The following is a 25,296-nucleotide window of genomic DNA, read 5'->3' on the forward strand; positions in this document are numbered from 1 at the left end:
AGCCCTTGCGGTGAGATCCGGGCTGTGCCACTTCCACGGCGTTTCACCTTCTGCTGTGCGTCTGGCAGGCTTACCAGGGCTTGAATTCATTCTCCCTCGCTTCGACAGGAAGATGTCAGAGGGATTTGGAGCCAGAGCAGCACCACGGAGCCTCTCATTACCCCGTTAACCAGCAGCAGCAGTGAATATTCGCCCCAACAGAGGCCCCGCGAACCCACACGTGCTGTTTGGGGTTTCCAAGGCAGCTCGAGCATCCCAAAGCAGCTCTGTGCTGTGCCCTAACACTTGTAACCTGGGCTCCTAAAGCTTATTTCCTCGTGCAGTCTGCTCCCTCTGTCCTGGAGTTTAGATGCCAAAATGGTGGATTTATTTTTTTTTTTTTTTAATAAAGTCTGTTATGAACTGACGCTGCATTATTCATTTTTTAAAAATTGCCCCCAGCATCATGCCCACTTTTTTACAGCCTGTATGGCTTGAGGTTTCTGTGCCCTTCTATTGGTTATTCCACGTTAACACAACAAAAATGAAATCCCATAAAACTTGGAGCTGCTCTGTTCAGTTCCATGCGACCCTATTGCCATTATCCCAACTCACCACTGCCCAGCCCCAGCACCTTGCCCCCCGCGGGAGCAAACAGGCTGGGACACAGAATGGGCAAAGTAGTCAAATGCCATTTAAAAATAAAAAAAAAAGAAATTAAAAAAAAAAATAGAAGCTAACTCTTTTTCCCCTCTATCTGCATCCCGACTGTGACATATCAAAACTTCTGAATAAAAAATGTTTTTTTGTTTGTCCTATTATGAGAAGTTGTTGCTATCTACAAATCAGAGACAGATTTGAATAAGAAAAATCTAATTAATCCCTGTTTTTATTCTGAAATGGCCAGCTCTGCTCACACCTTCCTCAAACAAGGTTCGGAACTTCATTATCATAAATGATCTGAAAGGACTTTCTCCAGATCTGTATTAACTGCATCCACATTACGGTCAGTACCACTTCAGCTAACATTCATATTTATTCATGATACAATTTCCTAATAAAGGTAAAAGCTGAAGTGTGCAGCTATTATACCTCGCGTTGATAATTCTCCAGGAAGAGTCCATTTGAAACTCTGCCAGATCTCAGACCGACCTGAGGAGTGATGTCTAAAGCAACTGAGCAGATTTCCAGGGGATGTCTTTTCCTGGATTCCTGGACCCTTTGATCTCGCATGAAGCTGAAGCAGCGTTGTCATAATCTGTCCTGCTGCCATGCACTTATCAAGGCTCAAAAAAAAAAAACATATTTCTACAAAAAAAATTAAATAATTTTAGTTTCGCATAAGTCTTCTGATACTGTAACTGAAAATATGAATTCTGAAACAGGAAGCTTTGATATGGTAGGTAATAAAAAAAAAAAGTGAGCTTTCACTCAACAACATAAGGGGGGTTGGTTGTGGGATTTTGGTTGGTTGGTTGGTTGGGTTTTTAAATCTTCTGACAAAAAAAAAAAAAAAAAAACATTTGACAAAGAAGAAAAAAGATGGGAAACTTGCAATCAATCTAAATAGATGGTTCTGGGGAAAAAAAAAAAGCAAACCTCATCAAGGAAAGGAGGATGAAAATGCCGGTTTGTGGTTTTGTTCTGTTTCTTTGGAGCAGTGAGTGAACAAGACACAATCTCAGAGAAACCTGAAATGTTCTAAGTGCTTGGCTGATCCTCATCCAGCTGGCAAAGCCTCCTGCCACCTGACCAGGAGTTACCTAGAGAAATTATCCATACTAATAAGTTCGTGTGCCATGGGATCTATAGTTTCTCTTCCATGATAATGAACCTGTATTTGTCTAGTTAACTTGGTGATCAATACTAACAGTTGTAATTTTATATACATATTTGTTAAGTGTGTTTGGAATTTTGGCCTTGAGCCTTCCAGCTTACCAACTTGTTTCCACGTACAAAGGCTTAAAAATTCATAGCAACAATAGATTGTATTTACATAAAGGAGCCTACGAGGTGTTTTGGCCTCTCCACGGCATCGCCAGATCCACGTCTGCAAAGCTCCCGACTCACTCAGGCAGCAAATAGTACTTTTTACTTCCCGTTGATCTACTAAGCCATTAGGGTGCATTCAAGTTGCATTTTCAAGGCTTTACAAATTCATTTAGACTTCTTGGACAGATTTAGAGATTTCAGGCAAACAAAGAACAATTACAGTCATCCAGCCTGGCCTCCTATAAAATAGAGGCCAAGAATCCTCCCAAAATACTTCTACCCCAGACCCATAATGTCTGCGATGATGTCTGTTTCATAAAGATGAGTGGCCTTTCTCTGAAAATCACAAAATACTGCAAGAACTGCCCAATTCCAGTGCAGGTTGTTGCTGTGTATAACAGTCCTCACTGGTGAAGCGTTTAAGAGCCAGAGCTTTTTGGATAAATATCTGTTCAGCCTGGTCTATATTCAGGGTCTTCCCCTTACCTCTGTCTGGTGTTTACTCCGAGGGCAGGCACAGAAGCACGGCTTGCCAACTGCACTCTTACATCAGCCACAGCAGGAAAGTCTTGCAGATGCCTTTGCTCCCAACACGTCCTTTTTTATCAGGTGCTCGTGTACCCTGACGCATGCGACGTGCAGCCAAAGACACAACCCCAATACCTCCAACCAAAGAATTTTTGCTCTCTGGGCCACCCACACCAGCTGATGTTAATTACGCACAGACTCAGTCTCAGCTGTGGTGGTTCCAGCTTTGGTCTCTGCACCTCACCCAGGAGAGCAGAGCGTGCTCCAAGCCAAGACAGACCCTAACACCAGCCCCTTTGTTGGATGCTCTTAAGTTTATTTTCCAAGCAGACATTCTCACAGGCACACCAACTTCAGCAGGATGCATTTCCTCTTCATTTAATTAAGGTTTTATTTGTCTTTCCTCAGACATCTAATAACTACTTTATTTATAAATTTATCTGATTAATGACGAATGTCTAATCTCAGCTTTAATTACCTTTGAAGCAGTCAAGAGCCTTAGGAAACCCAATCCAGCCATAAAGAGGCAGCCAGCAATACCAAACTTCCATACTCTACAATTAACTACAACATAACTCCTCAAACGGAAGCCCTGCTTTGCTATCCAAATGCCAATCCCTTAGTTTACACCTCTAATAAATAGTTTATAGGGTCACAAATCAGAACGGGATTTATGGGCAGGATGATAAAGCCAGAAGATACTGAAGATGCTTCCTGCTGCCAGCACTTGGGAGACCAAAAGGTGGTTGAAGCTACAGCAGTCTGACCACCATCCACATTAGCTGGGCTGTAGCACGCTGAACAAAGCAGAAAGGAAAATGCTGACAGTGCTAAGAGAGGTAGAAGCCTGTTCTTGGAAGAGAGCAGGAAACTAGAACATGAAACCTTCCCAACGATCTGATTCCAGAAAAGAAAAGGAACCGAAGTAGATGTACAGTCTCACCTCCTTCCTTCTGAGAGGAATTATCACGATGACTTAATATGCTGTAATATCTTGGCTGGAGGATGCATCCTGCCCAGTGTGACCCCAGCACACAGGATCAGCACATCCCGGTGGTACGCAGCGTGGGGTTCTGCCCCTTTGGTTGCCCTCTGGTTAAATGTCATTTCACATTGCAAAAGCTTTTTTTCTTTCTTTCTTTTTTTTTTTTTTTTTTTAAATTCACCTTGCTGTTATTTGCCAAATCACAATACATCAAGGAATTGATTGAGCAGCGAGGAGATAATCAGCGAGGAGCATCCGAGGCACGACAGCAACTCGCACGGCACCTTTGCAACTGTCTGCAAAGGAACAGCTCGCCTAGGAAAGAATTAACATGCACACACACACCAAACAGAGCAACTAAATGCGACACAAAACCATGCTGATGAGCTCCTCAAGATTAAACTACTTCTGCTTCTCCCTTTGTTGGACGTGGCTGCAATAAACTGGGGCCCCCCAGCTCTGTGCTGGACATTAATGTGTATTTCATGCTCCAAGCCAGAGCTGTGGGGTTTTTGCCCTTGGAAAAGGGTCAGATTAAGGCAAAATCTGCAGTAGGGGCAGGCTAACCTGTTAATGGTGATGCATCCTAAAGCTGTAACAGCGTTTTATGGCATTACATAGGGCACAATAGCGAATTTGCTCACAGAACACTTTTTCTGCCATCAAGGTGGCTGCGATCAAAAGGTCTCCCAGAGCTTTGCATTTTAGGACTTATTCTAGGTCAAGAGCACTCAACAGAATGATTTTATAATTGGCATCTTCTATTTTATTAAAGAGAGGTTTTTTTTTTTCCAGTGCTCATTATCCCTTCCTGTCCATTTCTTTTGGAATATTTACATTTGAAATTTCTGCATGATGTCCTGAGCTCCCCAAAACAGGACAATGGCTTTGTCTTTTATCAGTATTTCTATGCATTTTTGTCTTCCTCAACAGTCATTTAAAATATTGCCTTTGTACAAGGGAAGATTTACAGTCAAAGTTTTGAAGGCATAATCAAAGAAGAAAAAAGAATCTCTCTTCGATCTGTGCTGGAGAGCAGCCTGGAAAACCTAAAAGATCTACTTAGGTGAACCCGTATATTCATATTTTGTAGAAGTTTTATTTAACAAACAAACAAACACAAATTTAATCTGCCTCTGAAATTGTGTGTATTGCTAGGGACTTCGGAATATACAGCCTTAGATATCTGCCTTCTCTCAGTGATAGACAAGGCTATAATCACGTAGTAAGAGATGCATTTTTTTCTTCAGTAAGCTATTAGAAATTAAATTAAATAAAATACCCTACCCCTCAACTGTATCAATTTGATTAGGAGTCTATGAAGCCTTCTTTGAAAACTCCTACAGCTTCTAAAAATACTACAGTGGCTGAAAGAATTAATCACTAAATACAGCCAAGAAACAAAGCCTCTGCTTTTGAGCAGCACTCGTCAGAGCAGTCTGGGATCTTCATATGGTTTTGAAGCCCAGGCCACCTGGGAGAGCTTCGTGCTTCCCTCCTGTGCTACCAGCACAAGCTGGGCGGTTTTCCCTGTTCCAGTGCAACAAATACGTACGTGGAATTGAAAAGACAGTTTCCTGGTGATAAATGTTCACCAGAGGGATACCTGACCTCTTTTCGTCAACTGAGAAAAATGGCTAAAGCAATACCAATGGGAAAAACAATAAATAAATAAATAAATAAAACAACCACCTAACAAAGACCACAAGCAATTCAGCAAGAGAAATCCTAGTTTTGAAAAAAAATAATTCTTACTTTGCTTGGAAAATACCCACAACCCCAGATGCCCCAAACTTTCAGACAGTTCTCTTCCATTTTAGTCCTTTGCTGAAAAGCGATTATGCTTTTTAAACTAGCCAGGTTTTGATCTACAGGACATAATAAACGATCAATAGAAAATAGACAGTATTTTAAGATTATAAAAAGGAAGATTTTATTTAAAAGCACTTCCCATTAACTTCCTGTGATGGACAGCAAGGGTCCCACTGTTCTTGTTGCTGTACCACTGTAATTTTGGTATAAGAATCCAGGAATAATCTCACACGTGAAAATCAACTTTTAATCATATTTCTCTATTTCTCCATAATATACTGCACCACGCTGGTAAGCACATTTAAGATTTTCCTGCAGTTTCTCATAACTGCAGCCAATTGAGTAAAATTAAACTCTACTTAGGATTAGCCAGATAAAATGCTCGGGAGCTGCAGAAAACAGCAGCGTTGGTGCAAGGGAGGAACACGCAGCTGCTGAGCTCTTGTCTACTAAAGACGACAGCAAAGCACGGGTCCACCACTGCTGAATGCTTTGAGCACTTTTGGTGGACCACTCTTGTCAAGCAGCTGGGTTTTGGCAGCAATTGGAGTAGGCATTTAAGTCAGGTTTCATTCCAGCTTTTTCAAAGTGTTTCATTAAAACAGATAGGATTTAAATAAATGAATTCATCCCAAAGGACATCTGGACATCTGTTAGTACCAAAGTAAATTTCTGTTTAGCTAAATCCTCAGGCTTTATCTATCAGATGGATAATCTTCGACATTTATATTCCCTCGCCATTCCCAGCCCCCCATCGCTTGGCACCTGCCAATCTTGGATGTAGGTTCTGCAAAGAGCCCTGCCCATCACAGGACTATCTATCTGGACCTTGAAAGAGAATAACGGCCCAAATCCTGGAAGGTAACCTTCCAAACCCCAAAAAGTCAGCAATTTTTAAATGCAAGCAGATCCCTCAGAGCTGACTTGTACCATGCCTGGTCCAGCTACTGCAGAAGCCACCAAACTGCCCCAGACTAATATATTTATCAGAGAAGCAGTAAATATTCAGTCTGAAAGGTATCAAAAATATAAAATTGTTAGTGGAACATTTCTCTCCCCCACTTAGATGGCACTTACTAAATTCAAGATGATGCTGGAGCATGTAATAATATGTCATTTACCCACATCTCATTCCTCTTTTCCACGCTGACTGTGTTTAAGGTCATCATTTCTACTGAAAATGATCCTTGAGTTAGTTAATTGAATAAAAGTAATTCAGATCTAGCAATTGTTAATAAATTTGAAGTCCTGTGATTTGGTTAATCTTTGGAACCATCAAGAGGCTAAGAAGTCACTTGTCTTTATCTCTAATGTTATTAAAGATGGAAACATCTACACTTTGCAGTATGAGGTTGCTGCATTAATGTGCAGTCATTTATGTTTCAAAGTGCAAAATGAGAGTGTTGGCATTCAGGAACGGCAGACGTGACGATTTTTAAATCAAGACAAGATTTACTAAACATGTCCATAACATTGTAACCGAGCCCATTTCAGGCCACAGAGGGGACATTTCACACTCCTCTGGAAGACTTACCCAAGCACGTTAATCAATGGCCATTCATGCAACCGCCTTTCAGAGGGATTTTTTTACTTCTTTGTTCCAATGGGGTAGAAGAGGAGGGTTGGAGCTGACAACAAGAAATCTGCAAATACAAGGGCCCAATGGATAAACACAGTCAACCTCAGAACGACGTTAATAAAAGTAGGGGGAGCAAGGAGGAGAGCACAAGTTCAAAGCCTTTGAGTCAGCGCACTCCAAACGAGATTTCTTTGCAATTAAATGATCAGTCTCAGAGTCTACTCTACTTCCCTGCAGTCTTAATCTATGGGTTTTCTTTCTGATGACCTAATATTTGTTTGTTTGTTTAATCTAATTGAATGAAATCATTTATCGTCTGTGGAATAAACATCTCACCAAAACTCTTCACTGCAATCCAAATAAACTTCCCTCCTTTGTCTAATTTTACCAGGTATTTTATTTCTAAGCTCAGTCTAAAACTGAGTATCCTTTACAGCAACACTATTTGGGAAGTTTATAAAGAGTTAAAACAATGTTACTACATGTGTTAATACTCTTAATTGGCAGTTGCAATCCTACCTATGATTTATAATGATGTTTTAACCATCTCTAACACCTACAAACCATGCATGCAATTGCTATTAAGCATTTGTTAGCCCTGCATAAATTACATACAACTACAGTCTTAATATGAAATATGATCAGTTTCCCTCTAAAGGTGCAATTTTCATTCTACATTCTTCTTCTATACACGGCACATGGAAAGTGCTTAAGTGCAGCAAAGTGCTGTTGTGTAGCGGGAGAAACAACACCATGAATCTGAAGAAGTGCAAATTCCAAGAAACAGCTCAATGACAAGCACAGAGAGGGGAGTGGGAAAGACAGAAATAGGGAAAGGTTTCTTGATAACATCTCTGCAGTTTTCCTAACGCTAAGAAGAGACAGTAAGAAAATACCACGTCATCACTTTTTGTCGTCCTCTTCTATTTTAAAAGCCCCAAATTATCCAGGCAAAATAAATACATAAATAAACAAAATTCTCCAGCCAGCAGCACCACAACTGGCTAGCTGCCATACAGACTTCCACGTTGTCCTACCAGCATCCTTTATTTCAGGAAACGCGTGCTGGGAAGATCATTCCACCTCCAACGCACAAATCAAACTGTTGGCAGAGCTCGTGAAGAGGTCAATGAGACTGCTTACAGCAAAGCCAGGTGTGATGGTGCTTCAGTAACACGTTCATTTGTCCAGGAGACGCTGAAGGAGGATGACCAACTGATTTCCATACTAAGCATCAGACTGCCACTAGCCAAGCCTGGCTGCAATCAGAGCAGCCTGGACCCAAACCAATGACCTCCTTTAAACGACTATGTCGATGCAATCCCCAAGTGCTATTGAGGCAGAGAGATATTTAATTAAAATATCAAGAATAAGAGACTCTTCCAGCTGGACAATTATTCAACACAGGACTGACTGTGCACTTCATTAAGAGATTGTTACCGGGACGAGACACGTCCATGTTATTGGAAATTGCACCTTTAAGCAAAGTTCTTCCCAGCTCTGGGATTTGGTGAGAAGTGGTTGCTGGAACTGCCCACTGAAGGGAACGGGAACCTCGCTCCACATTTGGAGTCCAACGAAGCTCCTGAATGGAGGATTTTGTCATGGGTGCATCATTTGCTTCCAAATATGCAAAGTATTTTACATACTAAAATGTTTACGTTTCCCAGCACAGAGCAGGAAAGGAAAATGCTGTTGATGCTCTCAGCATGGAACACCAGTGCACAAAGCCTGCTCCAATAACATCTTGCACAGACACCTGGAATCTTGTACTTTTCCTAAAATGCCACATTTTACTCTTTGGTCCCAACTACACCACCACCCCATCAGACACGCTTTCAAACTGCTTAGCATTATCCCCGATGGAAGTTATTGACACCTTCAATTAGCCTGTCTGGATTTCATGTAAATATCTTCACATCATTTCTTTTCAGATGAGCCTGGAAATTCTACAGGCTACAAATGTGTACAAATGCTCTAAGCTAATCTGGCGCATTTTGAAAGAGACAGATGTGTTCACACTCGATGCAGACTAGGTGACGTACACACACAGATAAACAGGAGTCTATGTATGGAAACGGGCACGTCTATTTTACGAACTAGATTGCACATCAAATTTTGCTCAACATACTTTGCACGATGCCACTGAAATGAGGATGACTGCAGACATCTGTATGAAGTTAATTGGCAAGTCTTTCAAAACATGACTTTACAAGCAAAAACAGTAATTATGGGGGCCTGATTTAGTGATTTCTAAGGTACCTATATTGAGTTTTAACATGAGTCTTAAATGAGTGCCATTTAAGAACATGATGGAAATTGGACCCTACTTGCCTAAAATATTTTAGGAGAGTTTCCTGGAAAGCAGAGCATCGGGGTGGGTACAGTGGCAGGTGCAGGACGACAGACACTGAGGGGGTTTGCATGCATGCATTTCAGTTCTCCAAAGGAATCAACCTGTCTCTTTACTACATTTTAACTCATGGTGGGCATTTTTGTAGGGCTAAGTCTTCAGTACAGAGATAGGTGACCCAGCCAATAGTAACAATTCAAATCACAGGATAAAACACTATGAACTCAGGGGAGGTTTTTAGGCAAATGAGAACGTGTTTCACTATACCAGCTTGGACAGGACTGCCTTACTTCTGTTAGTTTTCAAGTCCAGAGGAATGATTTTGTGGTAAGGCCTACTTTGAATTGGAATAGCCAGGCTGCTTTCAATTCCCTTCTCTTAATCTGGCCTCATCCACAATGGCTGATACAGAGACAGGAATCAGAAATCAAATGCTGCTAATAAAGCTAGCATGAATCTTTGTTTCAAGGGCTACTGAACTCAGACCTTGGCTTTTCCTTCCCCCCTCTCTCCCCACTGCTAGTAAACTATGAATAAATTAGCAATTGGAGTGTAATGGCTGGAGCAACTTCATTAATATACTGTCATCCTGCACAGAGGTACAACTTCTGACATTGAGACTCTAATGTCCTGTGAATTATTGATGGAAATATATACATTCAAGTTCCCATCCTCAACTCTTCATATGTGAAACATTTGATCGTCAACATTTGGCTGGTACATTAAAAACAGCATGCAATAAAACCCTTTCTGGATTCCTCAATGTTCTTCCACATTTGTCTCAGTTTACCATGAACTTATTTATTTTAGCGTAGCACATGCAACCAGCAACACTGTTCCCCTAGCTGTATGCACGGAGCCACATACACAGCTAAGAAAAAAGAGAACTTAACCAAGCAAAAGTGCAGAGGGAAGATGACTGTCTCTCCATTTAACAGATCAAGAACTGAGACTTCAAAGGACTGACATGCCCAAAGCCTCACAAACTGTCTCTTTGATGCATAAAATGACTTTGAACAGAACCTGCACCTTTTCATATTCCACGCATGGCTTACCCATGACCACCTTTCTTGTCAGCCAGGCAAGCGCCCAAGTATAAAAACCCTCCAGGATGCAGTCAAGTTCCCTAATCGTGGACCACATTAAATACGGTGGATTTAAGAGCAATGTTAACCATGAGCCACTGGAAAAAAAAAAAGAAAAAAAAAGAGGCACATAGTGATAAGAGAAGAGGCAACAGACACAAGTCAAGACACAGGAAATGTCTTCATGGGATGATTGCTCACAGAGTTTGTGGAATCTCCACCATCAGAAATATTCAAAATGGGACTGGATGCGGGCTGACAGAGCCTGACCTAGTTAAATTGCTTCAAACAGAAGCGGTTGGAATATGGATGGCCAGAGGTCCCCTCCCACATCAATTACTCAATGAAAGGAAAATAAGCACCTGGAACTTTAAGGGTGAATTAGATACATACCTTAATGCTTTTGTGTAATTCTATCAGGCACCACTCAGTGTTTTCAGTGAGGAAACAAATCTGTAAATCACGACTGAATTTCTCCATGTGATGCCCTCACATGAAAGGATAGGTTTTCAAACGTGGAGTACCTCAAACTGGAACCTGAAATGCAAAAAGAAAGCTCTCAGCACTCAATAAGCTTAATTCGTCCAGAAATCTGAATGACGGGAGAGGCAAATAAACAGCAGATGAACTCTTCAGAAACAATACGCAGCTAATTCTCAGTTAAATGAAAGATTCCAACTGATTTTAATTGAATATTTTATTGGATTTCTATTTGAGTGTATTCAAAATAAGAAGTCTCCCCAAACTGGATTTTTTCTTTGATCAGCCTTGATTCCATCTGACACACCCAACCTGGAATACCCAAATCCATTAATCCTCGCTATAGTTTCCAGTTGTTGAGGAGCTCACAAAGGCTTTCTCTCCCTTGCTGCCCTTTTTTATACTCTTCAAACCCTGTTCATAGGGAGTTTCCAATCTACAGAGAAGATTCATGACTTAGATAACCAAACTCCACTGACATTAGCATCTTTTTTTTTTTTTTTCCACAATACGACTAATAGTAGGAAAAGACTGGCCTCCATCTAACTGTCTATTGAAATTCTACACAGGCCACAGGAGTGCATCCGCACCACTGACAGTGTGTGGGACTGCCCTTAAAAGACAAGAGAGATGGGCAGGCGACGAGGGAAGATTTGCAGAAGACCTGGCTCCTACAAGCCCACCCTAACCCCCTGCTCAGGTCCTGCTGTGGGTGCAGGGGCCCAAGTGGAGGCATCTATCAGCCTTCTCCCACAGCTGCACTTCTAAATGCCAGCCGTAGTACCAAATCTGTTTCTTCTAAGCATTTGGAATCTGAGCAAAGGTAATTTCCTTTCTTAGCCCTCAATTAAGGCATGAAAGACTGAGAATGGCAGTCTGTAGCTGTTCCCCTTCTGAAAACTTTAGTAGAAGGCACCGGGATCCTGCAGCTGCTGCTGGTCATTTTCCCTGCATCATTAACTTCTCTTCCCCTCTCATGCGGTGGAGTGGGATCACAGCTGAAGGGTTCAGTCAGATCAGAACTTTCTGATCTTGCTCTCTCTGTCCCTATTGATGTCACCATGGCAGGTACACCTGCTGATCAAAGCTAACAAGCGCGTGGCTCCAACATCACCAATTTGCTCCCATTCACAGCACTCGGAGGTGTCCTACTGGAGACTTTCCTGGCTAGGAAGAACGATGTTATTCATTTTACTCACAGACTACAGCACAGCCTTGAGGTTTCAACCCAATGCAAAGCCTCCCTGAGGATACCCAAGCTCCAGAGTACCTTCTCTGTACTTTGCTATTTATCTGACTGAAGTACAGTGTTATTTACTGTTTGCATTGCGATGGCATTGAGAAGTCACCGTGATGGGCATGGGTACAAGCTGCTGTCCAGACGGATGAAAAGACAGCATCGTCCAAGGAGCTAATACTGCAAACAAAACGCTGAGGGGGATGGGAACAGACAACTGTGCTCTGACCACATAAAAGCAGGAAACAGAACTGATTGGCACAATGGCAAGAGAAAAATATCATCTATTTGTGCTTTTTGTGGGAGGAAAAAAAAAAAAAAAGGAATTTCAGGACAAACAAGGAATCATTCTTAAAAAAAATACAAATCTCAACTCAGGGATTCACTTGGAAAAACATCATTCAGCAGGTTGTGGAAATGTATCTTTCATGTTCTGCCTTATTTAACAGTACTAACTACTGCAACTTATTGCCACAGGATCTCATTAACCTATGAATCAAGATTTAAAAAAAAAAAAACACAACTTTATAGTGATTACCCATGCCTTCAAATTAATAAGGAGAAAAGCAATATTCAAGTATTTCAAAAGAGAGCTAAATCTTCTTATGTACATCAACCTTTTATTAATGGGTGCTGGAGGGAATATTTCCTGGTGGAGAAATCATCCTTTACCTACTGCAGCACCGAGTACACCTTGTCCTGAAGGAGGCGTTGGGAAGGAGAATATGGGAACAACTGGATCATTTGTGTCAGGCACAGGGGACATAGTGTTTGACACCCTTCCAGGGCATTATGTTACACAAGCAATATGTTCTGGCATCGGTAGTCTTCCTCTGAGACTGCTCCACGCAAAGCTAGAGCACATAGCTTGTACGTGGGTGGCCCCAGCACCCTGCTCTGGGTGTCCCAGCTTCAGCAGGAGCTTGGACCAGGCAGCCCCAGAGCTGCCTCCCAGCCTTAACCATGCAAGTTGTACAAGACAAAGCTTCTCACAAATTTCCTTCTGAAAAACTTGCTTTACTCAAAGCCTTAAGTCATTGTGAATGGGGAGGTGAAAAAAAGGCCTGGAAGCTCTGGGGCCAGGCATGAAGTGGGGAAGAAATACCCAGTGTACCAACAGGAAAACTTTACCTTGTTGCTCCTCACTACCACAGCTCTTACCAGCGAGGTTAAAGCCTTGTCCACAGCACTCTCTCCAGCTGCTGAGCATCCTTAAACATGACGGACACCAAGGGCACTCAGCACATCTCACGACCAAGCCTTTCTTCCCCGGAGCAGTTACCAAAGGAGATTCTTGCACAAGCACCGATTACCCTTGAAATAAACAAGCAAACACATTACCAAAGAGACTTAATGTCGCAGTTTTAGAGCTCAGAGACGATTTACAATCCTGCAGTAGCACACGGATGTTTTCAGAACAAAACTGAAATTAAACCTTAAGGTTGATTTACAGAACCAGGAAGCTGAATTTCTGAATGCTGCTGTCACGCATGAGATGTGCCCGGAGACAACTCAGGCCACGTTCAGGCTTGAGTTATCCAGGAGTAAATCTGAGCAGCAGACAATCCTCCCCACCTCATGTCTGCGAAAAAAGCTGTAGAAAACCTCTCTCTGTTTAGTAATAACTCCACCTCTATCACCACTGGCCTTCCAGCATCTCTCCCTCTCATTTCTAAGGGCAGTGGCACAAAGATGGGATCTTCTGAGCTCAGCTGCTCGTTCCCACCTGGAATTCTCTGGGTTTGCCATCGAAACCATGGTGGCATCAAGCACTGCGTCACACATGGGATTATTCTTCTGGGGAGCCCTGTGGCTCTCATCTGTTTTATTTACGACGTTTCTGGTAAAGCCTTCTTAGAGATCCGGAGCTGTATGAAACAAATAATAGGGTATGTGCTCTAAGCTGTTATCTGGAGCTCGCAGCAAGGCTACCTACTGATTTGACCCTAACATTTTTTCCTGAGTTAGGCAATTTGGGCTTTGTACAGCTGCTTGGACACGCGACCCATTTCAACCATCAGCGGCTGCTGGCAGGCTTTCACTAGGTGACACGTTTTTAATACATCTGCTATTCTGTTAGCAGAAACCCAAACCACTTACAAAGCTAACGAGTACAGACAAACAGGGATAAAGCTACTTGAAAAGTAAAACATTAGCCAAAAAAAAAGGAGTCTTAAAGCACCAGCAATGCACACCCCCCTTTATCTACATGGTTGTCAAAGGAAATGCTGTTATTCAAAAGTGGTGGGTAATTGTCTGAATGTTTTCATCCTCCAGGACTTAAGACTGCGCTGAACCACAAAGCCTTGCTTGTAGAGAAATGTATTGTAGTTGAAAAATACTGTGCCTTTAGTATTCTGCTGCGTGTACTCGTTTTGAGTAAAAGCAAGCAATCACACAGTCTAGGAGACTGTCACTGATGAACCCTGAAATAGCCATTTAGCAGAAACCACAAGCAAAAGCAAAAATAAAGGTCATTTATTTAATTCTGAAATTTACCTCACTCCTCGCATTGTACTAAATACGCTATTAAGGATGGGAATTAATTGAAGTGGATGCACATCCAGCCAACCAGGGGAAAAAAAAAAAAAACAACACCTTTTATTTGCTTCTAACCTTTCTTATTTTCATGACAATGTCTGCATTTTCTCTCTTTAAAACACAAACAAGTCAATGTAAGCATGGCTGGAAGGCTAAGATGATTATGGGATAATTCGTGTTTGCAAGACCAAACAAAATCAATTGCAATTGTTTAGGAACCAAGCACATTAAATGGTGGTGAAAAGATATTTGCTGGACTCTGACAACATGGCTTTTTTAAATCCCAACAATGAGAAGGGATAGACTGACAAAAACCCTTAGGAACTGGTTCAGAAATGTGCACGCTATCCTATCTGCAGCGGTAATGCAGGGAGTCATCTGTATCTGCTGCAGCTGAAATACAAGTGGATCTTGACAATATTTAAACAAAAAAGTCACAATCCCTCCCCAAAAAATTGTATGAGAGATTGACTGGCTCAGGACGTCAATTTAATTCTCTGGTACACCAGATTAAACACAGAATTACTCAATTAACTTCAGATTAATTATGCCTCTCGGGTAAACATGCTACCTGTCATCTGGGCTAGCACAAGGCGTTGAGTCACGGGGTATCAGCTCGAACCCCTCTCACCCTGACCAGAGGACTTCTCGTTGCCGATCAAACCCTTTATCTGCATTTTTAACCAACTTCCTCCACTGATGAGGTGCTCATGAAGTGGGGTCAAACATGTCCTAGGAGAAAATCTCCCCTCGGGTACTTCGTTATTTATTTTATGTTCCCAGGGGTTTCTGCTGCATGTACAGAAAACACTGACTCTGCCCTCAAGTTTGTAAAGCAAACAGATACAAACTTGCTGCTGCACTTTATTTTTTTTTTAAATAAGAGCTGCTGGTTCTTAATGGGCTCTCAAGTAATGTGTCTTGGTTTAATTATTTATGACGATGCTTGATGGTCTCATTACTAGGTCATACATGACCTCTGGGTAGTGTCTTCATCCTTCCAGATTAATAAGTTATTGTGACACAAATAACTTTGGCAATTACTTCTTCTTTAGTGCCAGAGAGATATGTATTTTTTGCTCAGGAAAAAGGTCGATTTTAACAAACACAAATGTCCTTTAAAAACAGACAGTACCTTCACACTCGAGAGGCCAATTATTCATTCTTTATTCATTTTTTTTTTTTTAATCCCAGCTCCTGCTTTCTATGACTTGGGCGAGTTGTGAGGGTTATCTTGAGCAAGGTCCTTGATAATCTGCACAAAAAGCCTAAGGAGTCCTTTAACTCTTCGTCAAATTGTTGTAAACTCTGTGCAGTGTCAGGAAGCACCCCTTTTTACGGTGCTGACTTTTAGTCAAACTTAAAAATTAGTATCTTCCAGTATTTATCTTCAGAACTCCTTCATAGTATTGAATTACCCACTCTTTAAGGACAGCTGGATTACAGAATATCTGCAGTGACAAACTGGAAATGACAAACTACTGCAGGAAAAATAAAAACAACCACTCAAAACACAAATTAAGAAAAGTCGAAGTGTAGATTCAACTCTGCTTTAATGCAGATCCAACTCTGCATTATTTCAGTGCAGAAACACTAAACAATAGCACATACGTATGTAAGTATGTAGTTCCTCCAGTAGTTATCTAAATAATGCAAGGTGGGTTTCTACTGAAGCTGAACGGAGACAGTAGAGTGGAGGATTCCAAAATTAGCTCCTGAAACAAACCATTTTTTATTATTTTTTTCCCTGGTGGTAAGACTATGTTTTGAATTGAGATTTTTCACTTGACAATTTTCAGCTGACACAACCGCTGCCCCTCGGCAAAGGAAAGGATACTCCTGGCCGTGTCCTCTGAAGAGCAGAGACACCTCCCTGGGGTGCTGCATTATTTAGGCACGGGGCATCAGAGGGCTGACAAAGAGGGATATTCTCTGTGAATTATTTTCACAGATTACTTTCAGCATCTGATCATCCCCTTTTGTGTCTTTGATTTTCCTTCTCAGAAGCAAACTGCAATTGGCAGGTTTCATGTTCAACAGTGATGAGTTCCTTCATCCTCTGAGCCTGACTTTGCAGGGCTGTCTCATCTGTCCCCTGCAGGACTGAATTTCAGGGCGATCCTTTTCAGGCAGGGCAAGCTCTTGATGCATCAAGCAACAATGCTCAAGATCATTCTAAGAAAAGCATTCACGGAAAGGAAGCGGAGCTGCATTCCCAGGCAGCCGGCAAAACTTCTCATCTACTCACAGGACAGAGGTCAAGGGAAAAAAAAATAATCTTTAAAAACACGTCTTTAGTCTGACTTTTCCCATCTCTGGACAAGAGCTCTAAGGCAGGAAGGAGGTGGTTATTTAGCTGGAGTGCTTGAGGCTTCACCTACCCCAGGCACCTCTGAAAATCTCACTCATCGCTTTCCTTTGGTGCTAGTTCCCATTCCTGTGGTTGTTTGTCAATCTATAGAAGCCCATCATTTGGAGTTAAATTCTCACCTAGCATGAAAATGATTCAAGATTACACTCAGCAAGAAATGCCTTCAGGGGGGAAAAAAAGCACAAATCCACTAGAAGAAAGACGATCCATAACTGAGTCAACATTCAATTGTGATTATGAATGCGCTAAAATGCTGACCACCCACACTGGTCTGGGAAAAAAACAACAATAACGATGAAAAAACATCAAACCACCACAACCACTACACAAACCAGCTTGGGAAAACCCACCAAAAGCATTCAGCAGATTGGGGTGAGCCTAGAAATGTGGTTTCTATTTCTGTCCGCATTTTGCCAAGTTCCCTCCCCTACCTGTTCTCACCTTTCGTCCTACTGGAGCAAGGCTTTTCTCAACCAGTTATGCTGATTTATGCTGTGCCAGCAGCTAAGCACACGAAGCACAAATCACATCCAGAGAATCCCCAGGAGATGCTCCCTATTGAAAAGGAACTGGCACGAGACACCCATGATGCGTGCTGACCTCTGTTGAGGCTGGTTTATCAATAACAACCTTTAAATTTTAGGCAAAGCACACGCAGAAGTATGCTGAGAAGTGTTTAACAAGGCTCTTCTCACCAGTGCTTGCTCGGTAATGGCACGTTCCTTGGGGAGCTGAGCACAGAACCCCACAGGAATCCCCGCAAGCTCTTCCAGGGTGAGCAGCATCTAGCAAGTTAATAAGGTTTTCTCACATTTATAAGAATAGGCATTTACCAATTGTGAAATACTTCTGAAAAGGCTGCCTTGGTCTATTATTTAAGATTACAGATGCTGCAAAACCAGCAACACGTCAGGAAATATATTTTGTTAATGTGTTTATTTACCTGAGAGACTGGAAGTGCCCCCTCAAGACCATGTCAGGTCTTAAAAGTTTTTATTAAAATCAAACATAAAACCTTGTTGTTATACTCATCATCTAGTCAAGCACTTAAATGGCTCCTGGGGGGGGGGCTGCTCTAGCCTGTCCTACACTTCATACCATAAATTCAGCAGAAATGGCCCAGAGACTTGCTTTTTTCTCCACTTTTAATTAACAGGGGGTGGGTGAGTGGGTGAGTGTTGCACTCAGTTTACACAGCTGCCCAAAATACATGCCAACATAGCAGCTAAAATTAACCAGTTGTCAAAACTAGTTATTGTCTTGAAGAAGAATAAAAACAAGAGTGAGATTCTAGAAGAAAAAAGGAAAAAGAGCATGAAACAACAAAGCTCTTCTCCTCCCCTTTCCAAACTAATTTAAAAAGCTGATCTCAAGCTCAAGACCCTGGCATTGGAGTCCCTCCTTTCCCTGATTTTCACAAGGCAGATGTGATGCCAGGGGTGAGTGGCACAGCACCAGTCATTACCAGGGTTTCCTTGCTCCCATCCCATTGAGCAGTTAAAAAAAATCAGCACACAACTTGGATGAGGACTCAGGAGCAAAAGTAAGTTCAACTGGGGAATAACTATTAGATGAAAACCCCTGGTTTGGAGGTCTGGGGAACTGTAACGCCCTCTGTAACGTTCTCCATATTATCTCCAAATTACAAGTGTTTTTGCAAAATGTGCTTCAGCTCTTTAATTTTCCAACAGTAATGATGAAAAATTCCTTTCAGACTTTCAACTTGACGATCGCAGATCAATCCCTCAAAACTCCAAGGCTATGACTTGCATCCCTTCAGATATGTTTCCATTAAAATGTAGTTTCCTGGAGGATTAACAACACGTAGAGCTCATCTAACAGCTACATCACCTAATACATACCAGAGAGAGAGATGTGAAGAAAATGGATACCTGGGTTCCAACTCCATCAAAGATTAGTAGGACTTGCCAAACCGAGTCCCTGCTCACTTCTGTCTTAGCTATATCAAAAAGGGATATATGCATTTGAAATGTGCTTTTCATTTGAAAAGATACTGTAAAAACGTACCTGGGTTCGTCTTGTTACTGCCACTGACATAAAACTTGTCAAAAGGGCCATCCTGCACAGGCAACTTGGGGCCTTCTCTCAGGAGCACGTCACAACAATCAGATGACGCCGTGATTTACTTGACACGCAGTCTGCCTCCCTGTAGATTTTCAACTCGTAATAATGGCCTGCTTGTGTTCAGAAAAATCCGATGTTTGTCGAAAGGTTCTGCATATCGCTTCCATTTAGACCTCGATTCAGCAAAGCGTTTCAAATACACTTACCTTTAACATATGGCTAAACCCCACTGAAGCCCTTCATACACACTTAAGTGCTTTACTGAAGAGGACTGGAAGCAAGCACATTTGCAAAGCAGAGATACAAGGTGGGCACTAAATGGGTCTAACTTTTTCCAACACCGCAGAATTATTCAGTCTGCTGTTGTAAGCACAGCCAATTCCTCATTACACCATGATATAGAGGAAGTCTGGCTTCCAAAACAAAACCAAACCCACAGCAACCCAACTATTTTCTTGAGCTCTGAGGGAAGCCTCTGCTCGTTGGTAAAATACAAGAGACAACGCACGGCCGAGGGACATTTTCCTTCCCATCCTGCCCAACTGCTGGTGTAAGTTTTCTCAGGGCACAGCTGACACCCCCCAAGAAAAACAGAGCAGGGAGACACTCGAGCCACATCAGCCACAAACTAATCCCTGCCAGAACTCAAAGCAACAGAGTTGTGTCAGCACAACACTGTGTCTAGATTAATTAGCTTTGCTGAGAGGCTGAGCTAATTAGCCCGCGCACTGCCCTACTACCCACTATATTGCTTTTAGACAAATCAGCCTGCTCTAACCTGCTTTCCACAACGCGGATACAACCTAGAAGACATATCCCCTAGCAGAGTTTGAAGCTAACATGGTAAGAAAATTGTACGAGGGGCTTCGCGGAGTGACCTTTTCCATGCTAACAGGACAATGATTACTACATCCCAATCAGCAGGGACAAACAGGAACAAAATGTCCTTGCAATAACGAATGCAGCGGATAATAACAGCATTGATTCCAGCAGGAAATATTAATTCAGGACATTCAGATTTCAGCCATTTTTAGCACACCCTCCTCTCTCACCCTCACCTCTGCTATCTCCCCGACTGTTCGTGCTGCTTAGCCCGGGTGTTCTTTGCAAGTCTCAGCGCTGCTTTGCAGGACAGATGAAAGGTTCATTTACATGCCTGTAGCAGCTGTAGTGGAATTAATATTGGTCTCATTATCTTAGCTTACGATGTACAAGCCACCGGTTTTGCAATGCATACTGATGCAATAAAGAGGGGAAGAAGGAAAAGAAGGCTGGCTATTTTCACTACAAATGATTTTGTAAGATAAAGCAAAGAGTCGAGGAAATCCTAGAAAGGAGAGAGTTAATACGGAGTAAAACCCCAAAAGCTAACAGCACCTAATGCAATTAATTTAAAAAAAAAAAAAAAAAAGAAGTTAGTTGTGGAAGTATGCAGTCTGTGCCGTGATATTTTTAATTAAAGGTAGAAGAAAAGTGAAATCATTTCATCCCTCATAAAGGTAGGGCCTGGTTTTGAAATACCCTTTTCCATCCATCTACAACACGGGCATTACCAACGCCAAGACTTAAAAATTCAGGAGACTATTAAAGAAGAGATTTTTCAAGAAGAGATTTATCAGTTGCCACTGTTTAATGAGTCTGTAGGGTTCGCTTAGGTCAGCTTCTTCCAACTTTTCTCCTAACATCACACAGGAAAAAATCACTGCCTTGGGAGGGGGAAGTGTCCACGAACATCAAGTAGTGTGGACATTAAGAAAACGAGCAAGTATCATGGCCCTGCTCCTTAAACAGCTGCCAGCACTCAACTACTGGAGGAGAGGGAAGGGAACTGGGTGTTTTAGTGGACTTCGGTAGCAACACCTTACCTCTGCAATCCTTTGCAAATCATCTGCAGCCAGCACTGCACGCAGCAGCACTGCCTTCCAACACAGCTCCTACGACTGGGGAGCAAACAGCATTTTCCTGTGCTTAATGCAGAGGAACATCTCAAGGAAAACATCACAAAGCAAAGTGCTTCAGCTAAAATGAACTGAGATTTTCCTCATTCCCTAATTATGATGCTACCTTTGGAGATCATAAATAAGGCCTGATTCACAGCACGTTCAAGTCAATCTCCTCATTGATTTCAGTGGATCTGGAGCAATCCCATCAGTATGCTGTGGAACACCTAACTAAATAGGATTTAAAGCTGACTGCACAATGAAGAAATGTACCAATTGTTTAATGATTGATGAGGGAAAATGTCAGACGAATTATCTGCCAAATGATACTGGGTATCTGTCCATCTGTTACAGAATTTTTCCAGGTAACAACAGAAAGAAATTAATTACATCGAGTTCATATATAGCAGTATTCTAAATTGGGAAGCTCGGCTCTTTTCATAAGCGAGTCCAGCATCATTATCCAAGTACAAAAACTGAAGTGGTAGTGGAAAGGTGGTCACAAGCCCTAACTTTAGAGTCACCTGGTATATGCCCTGGCAGGCTGGTCGAACAGCAGAGACAGAGAAAGGTGTGATGGGCTCCCGAAGCAGTTCAAAAACCAGTTCTTCAGCAGAGGCTCTGAATTACAGAGAAAGCTCCTTATCTCCCATTGATGGTACCCAAAATGAAGTGAGACAAATGCTTCCTCAGGTCATCCAGCAGTACACTGTAGCTGTGCACATCCCCAGAACTGATTCGTGTCTTTCTCAGGTCCTGATTTTTCATGCAACTCCAGTTGCCTCTGCTCCAAACACACTGGTGTGTTAGATCAAAGTGAGCCTGAATTTAATACCATTCCGATTTCACTAACACTGGAACCACATCACTTATTACTTTTTTCTTCAATATACTTTTTGCCTCCAAGTTAACTGTTCCCTCTCTACCCTGCTTTTAAAGAAAAAGCATGTCTTTTCCACTACATTCCCACTCTGCTTTCTCTAGAAGTTCCACTTACCACGCACATCTTCCATCAAAAACCTTTGACTCCCTCATCTATTGGGATTTCTCACAATAAGAAAAGATGACGACAAATTAAGCAATGCAGCCTGAAGACAATAAAGTTCATGAGATTTGGAATGCCTCCCACCATGCCCCCGATGACGCTCTGTCAAATTAGCAAAACGTTTTTCTGAACAGTGACTGGGTTAAAGCTAAACCACCCTGAGCACAACCCTGCCCTGATTTACTCTTGGCTTTAGTTATGGCATTTTACCTCAGCCATTTCATATGGCAGAGAGAGCCTCATCTCTGCGTGACACTAGGATTTTGAAATGTTCAGGGGGATTTCTCCATTTTGTCTCCAGCCAAATACTCTTGGTGTTTTTCATAGCCAACAACATTTCTCCAAAAGAAACCAAAGTGGTAATTCGACCTATCATAACCTACTACAGTTGCTCCTCATGTTTAATTTATCCTTCTCCTTTGACTCCAGATAACAATCCTTTACAGACAATGAATCATTCATGGGATATGGAATGGAGAGGTGGAAAGCAACACAGTGAAGAATGATTAGGCAAAGCCAGAACCGATTATGTCACTGGGCAGGTTCACTCCTGCTGGGTATGGGACGTCCAAATCACTCAGGGAAGATTTCAGACAGCAGATTTTCAGCTTATGGCAGAGGGCAAGGGCAGCTTATGTTAAATTTGTAGGGTACCCATGCTAATAGGAAGTGCTGAGATGGATACCTTGAAAGACACAAATCATCCTGATCATCTCTCTTCCAATACTGCTATCGTCTCTTTGATGGACCTTCTCTCAGAGGCCTCTAGCAAAGAACCACACCAGATACTCAACTGTGTCTGCATCAGGGCAAAGACAATCCTAAATCAAGCAAAGGCAATCCTAAAGGAGGTAAGCAGCTCAAAGCCCTGGCTGCTGTGGAGTACCAGTTCTCTGTGAACTAACCCTAAATTACGTACATAAGGAAAGACTACAGATTTCAAAGGACAAGCCAGAGACTGTAATGCCAAATAAATCCTAGTGGATTTAGGATGGCATTTCTGTACCAGAATGCAGCTTCCATGGCAGTTTGTGACATATATGTTTTTCTACAGCAAATTCTGTGTCCGTATGCTGAGTTTCTGTCAGTGGTTAGCAGAGCTAGCAGTGAGCTTAAAATGCTGCTTAGTTGGAAGCAAGCTGCTGCTTTAAGCCTGCTCACACGCCTAATGCTGGGAATGCCTTGGGCTTTGGGTAAGTCTCTTCCAAGCATCATTCCAAAATATGATGTACCTAAGGAACACTGTGTAATACCTGTTTAATTGGAAAGAGGTCTATTATTTTCAATTTTATTTTGAGTAAAGGGATAATGATTACCAGAAGATACAAACCTATATGTTGAAGATGAACTAATTTCAGAAAAATGGTGATTGGAGAATTTACAGGTGAAGGAGACTGAAAAGATTCCTCCTGACGTTACTTGCCTTTGGATTAAACCAAGAGCAAGGATGAAGTCCGAAGTACTCAAAGTAAATATTGGAAGTCCCTAAGTTTTTTCCTCTGTTCATAACAACATAGTCCCTGTCTGCCAGCGTATCGTTCTAACACACACAGATAGTCACATACTAACAATGCTGCTAAAAGGGAAAAAAACACACCCGTAAGACCGAGGACATGTCAGTAATTGTCTGTAGGCACCATCTGCCACCAAGCTCTTTTCATAAATCCATCTGCTGTTAATGTTTTTCTTCCCCAGACCTGTCCGGTCAAGTCAGATGCACTGAGAATCCAAAGGCTGAAAAGGTCAAGGGACAGCTTTTGCTCTCTTTAGGTGAGGTGTTTCTCTCTTTCCTGTTTTGAAAGCAAAGATCACCACTGTTAAAATCTGGATCATATGCGGAAACAACACGGGCCAAACAAGCTGCATAAAACGATAAAAGATTTGTGCTTTTTATTCACAGTTGAAATTCAGGATCTGCAGTGAGTACTGCTGGTGTTGTTGCACTGGGAAGGGTTTGGGTTGGGTTTTTGTGTTGTTTTCCCTCTTCAGAGAAGAAAACGATGGGGAAGGATAACAGGTGAGGAGAGAGAGAAGAGCAAGGAAGGAGGTGAGGGAGAAAAAATATATACTGCCTGGTCCTGCCATGCCAAATCCAAGAGATGCAGCATCGCTGACGAAATATGGCTTTTGTCAACTCAGTTCACATCATCTGAGGAACTCGTGTAGCAATGCCAACAGAGAAAGTTTTGCTGGCATATGCTGCACGCTGCATGGAGAACCTGCCAACAGAGTTTTACAGGAATAATTACAAAAACATCTATGTCTTTGTTACCCTTCAGCTCCTGAATCTCAGAGCTCACACATTTTACCCCTACGGCTTTCCCTGTTACCTCCAGACACAACCGAGGAACACAGAAAGTGAACTATGACAAATTCAAGGGAGTTTAGTTTTCTCATCTGATTACTGAATCCCTATATTCCTATAAGATTTCACAGCAAGGCATGGGAAGTCTATAGCAGTAAAATAACCACAACCACCTCCCAGTCTCATGTAGCAATTCACCATCTTCACAGCCATTTTCGGACAAGGTATATGGAAGCTAGATGCCCTTCCAACACGCTTGTCCCCACGGCAAGGCAGTGGCACACAGAAGAGCAGTACCCTCATACCAGAATGATGACCAGTGAATAATTAATAGCCTCGTAAAAGGTGGTTCTAAAAAACTAAAGTTACACGAGAGAATAATTTCCAATTAAGGTAGTACAGCCTGATTTCGGTTACAAGATTAACTTAGTTATGAACAATTATTTATTTTGAAATAAATTCTGGCATTTCATTTAGCAATGTGTAGCCCTTAAAACCTAACAAGGTATGACGATTTATACATTTTAAGTAGTGTTTTCCAGAAGTGATACAAATGTACACCTCAGTAGGCTGGATCTCAGCAGCTGCCAGCTCTGGGTGCAGTGCTACGTGTAAGAGCAGAGAAGTGGTGTAGTTATTGTGAGCTCTGCAACGTTTTCATAGCAGTGCATGTGGAATAGACTAGTACAGCCTTCTTGTTTATGAACTAATCCTGTTGCTAGTAATAGGATTAGCATCAAGAACAGATGCAGAGTAATTCATGGTGCATTTTTTCCAGATACAAAACTCTGCAGAATAGTTCCTCTAACAGTAACAGGAAAGATAAATTCATGCCTAGAGTTATCTGAAGGACAATGAAAACAGGCATCCTTCCTGTGTGCACTTAGTCTTAAAGCATTTACACGAGGCAGAACACCAGGATGGGGACAAAGTGGATGCAGTCATTGTTACGCTACAATGGCAGGTGCCAGAAGACTAA

General features: G+C 42.0%; 1 long non-coding RNA gene across 1 annotated transcript in view; it reads right to left on the reverse strand.

Annotated features, from left to right (window-relative positions):
* Positions 1–6,501: 6,501 nt before the first annotated feature.
* LOC137845375 (uncharacterized) overlaps positions 6,502–25,296 on the reverse strand; it is a 91,094-nt gene continuing 72,299 nt past the window's right edge. Inside the window, exons 5-7 of the long non-coding RNA XR_011090196.1 lie at positions 13,192–13,344; positions 10,707–10,850; positions 6,502–6,939 (exon numbers count right to left, since the gene is read on the reverse strand). This is a non-coding gene — a long non-coding RNA (uncharacterized lncRNA). The remainder of the gene's footprint in view (positions 6,940–10,706; positions 10,851–13,191; positions 13,345–25,296) is intronic.

Source organism: Anas acuta, chromosome 27 (genome assembly GCF_963932015.1).
Source record: "Anas acuta chromosome 27, bAnaAcu1.1, whole genome shotgun sequence".
Lineage (NCBI taxonomy): Eukaryota > Metazoa > Chordata > Aves > Anseriformes > Anatidae > Anas > Anas acuta.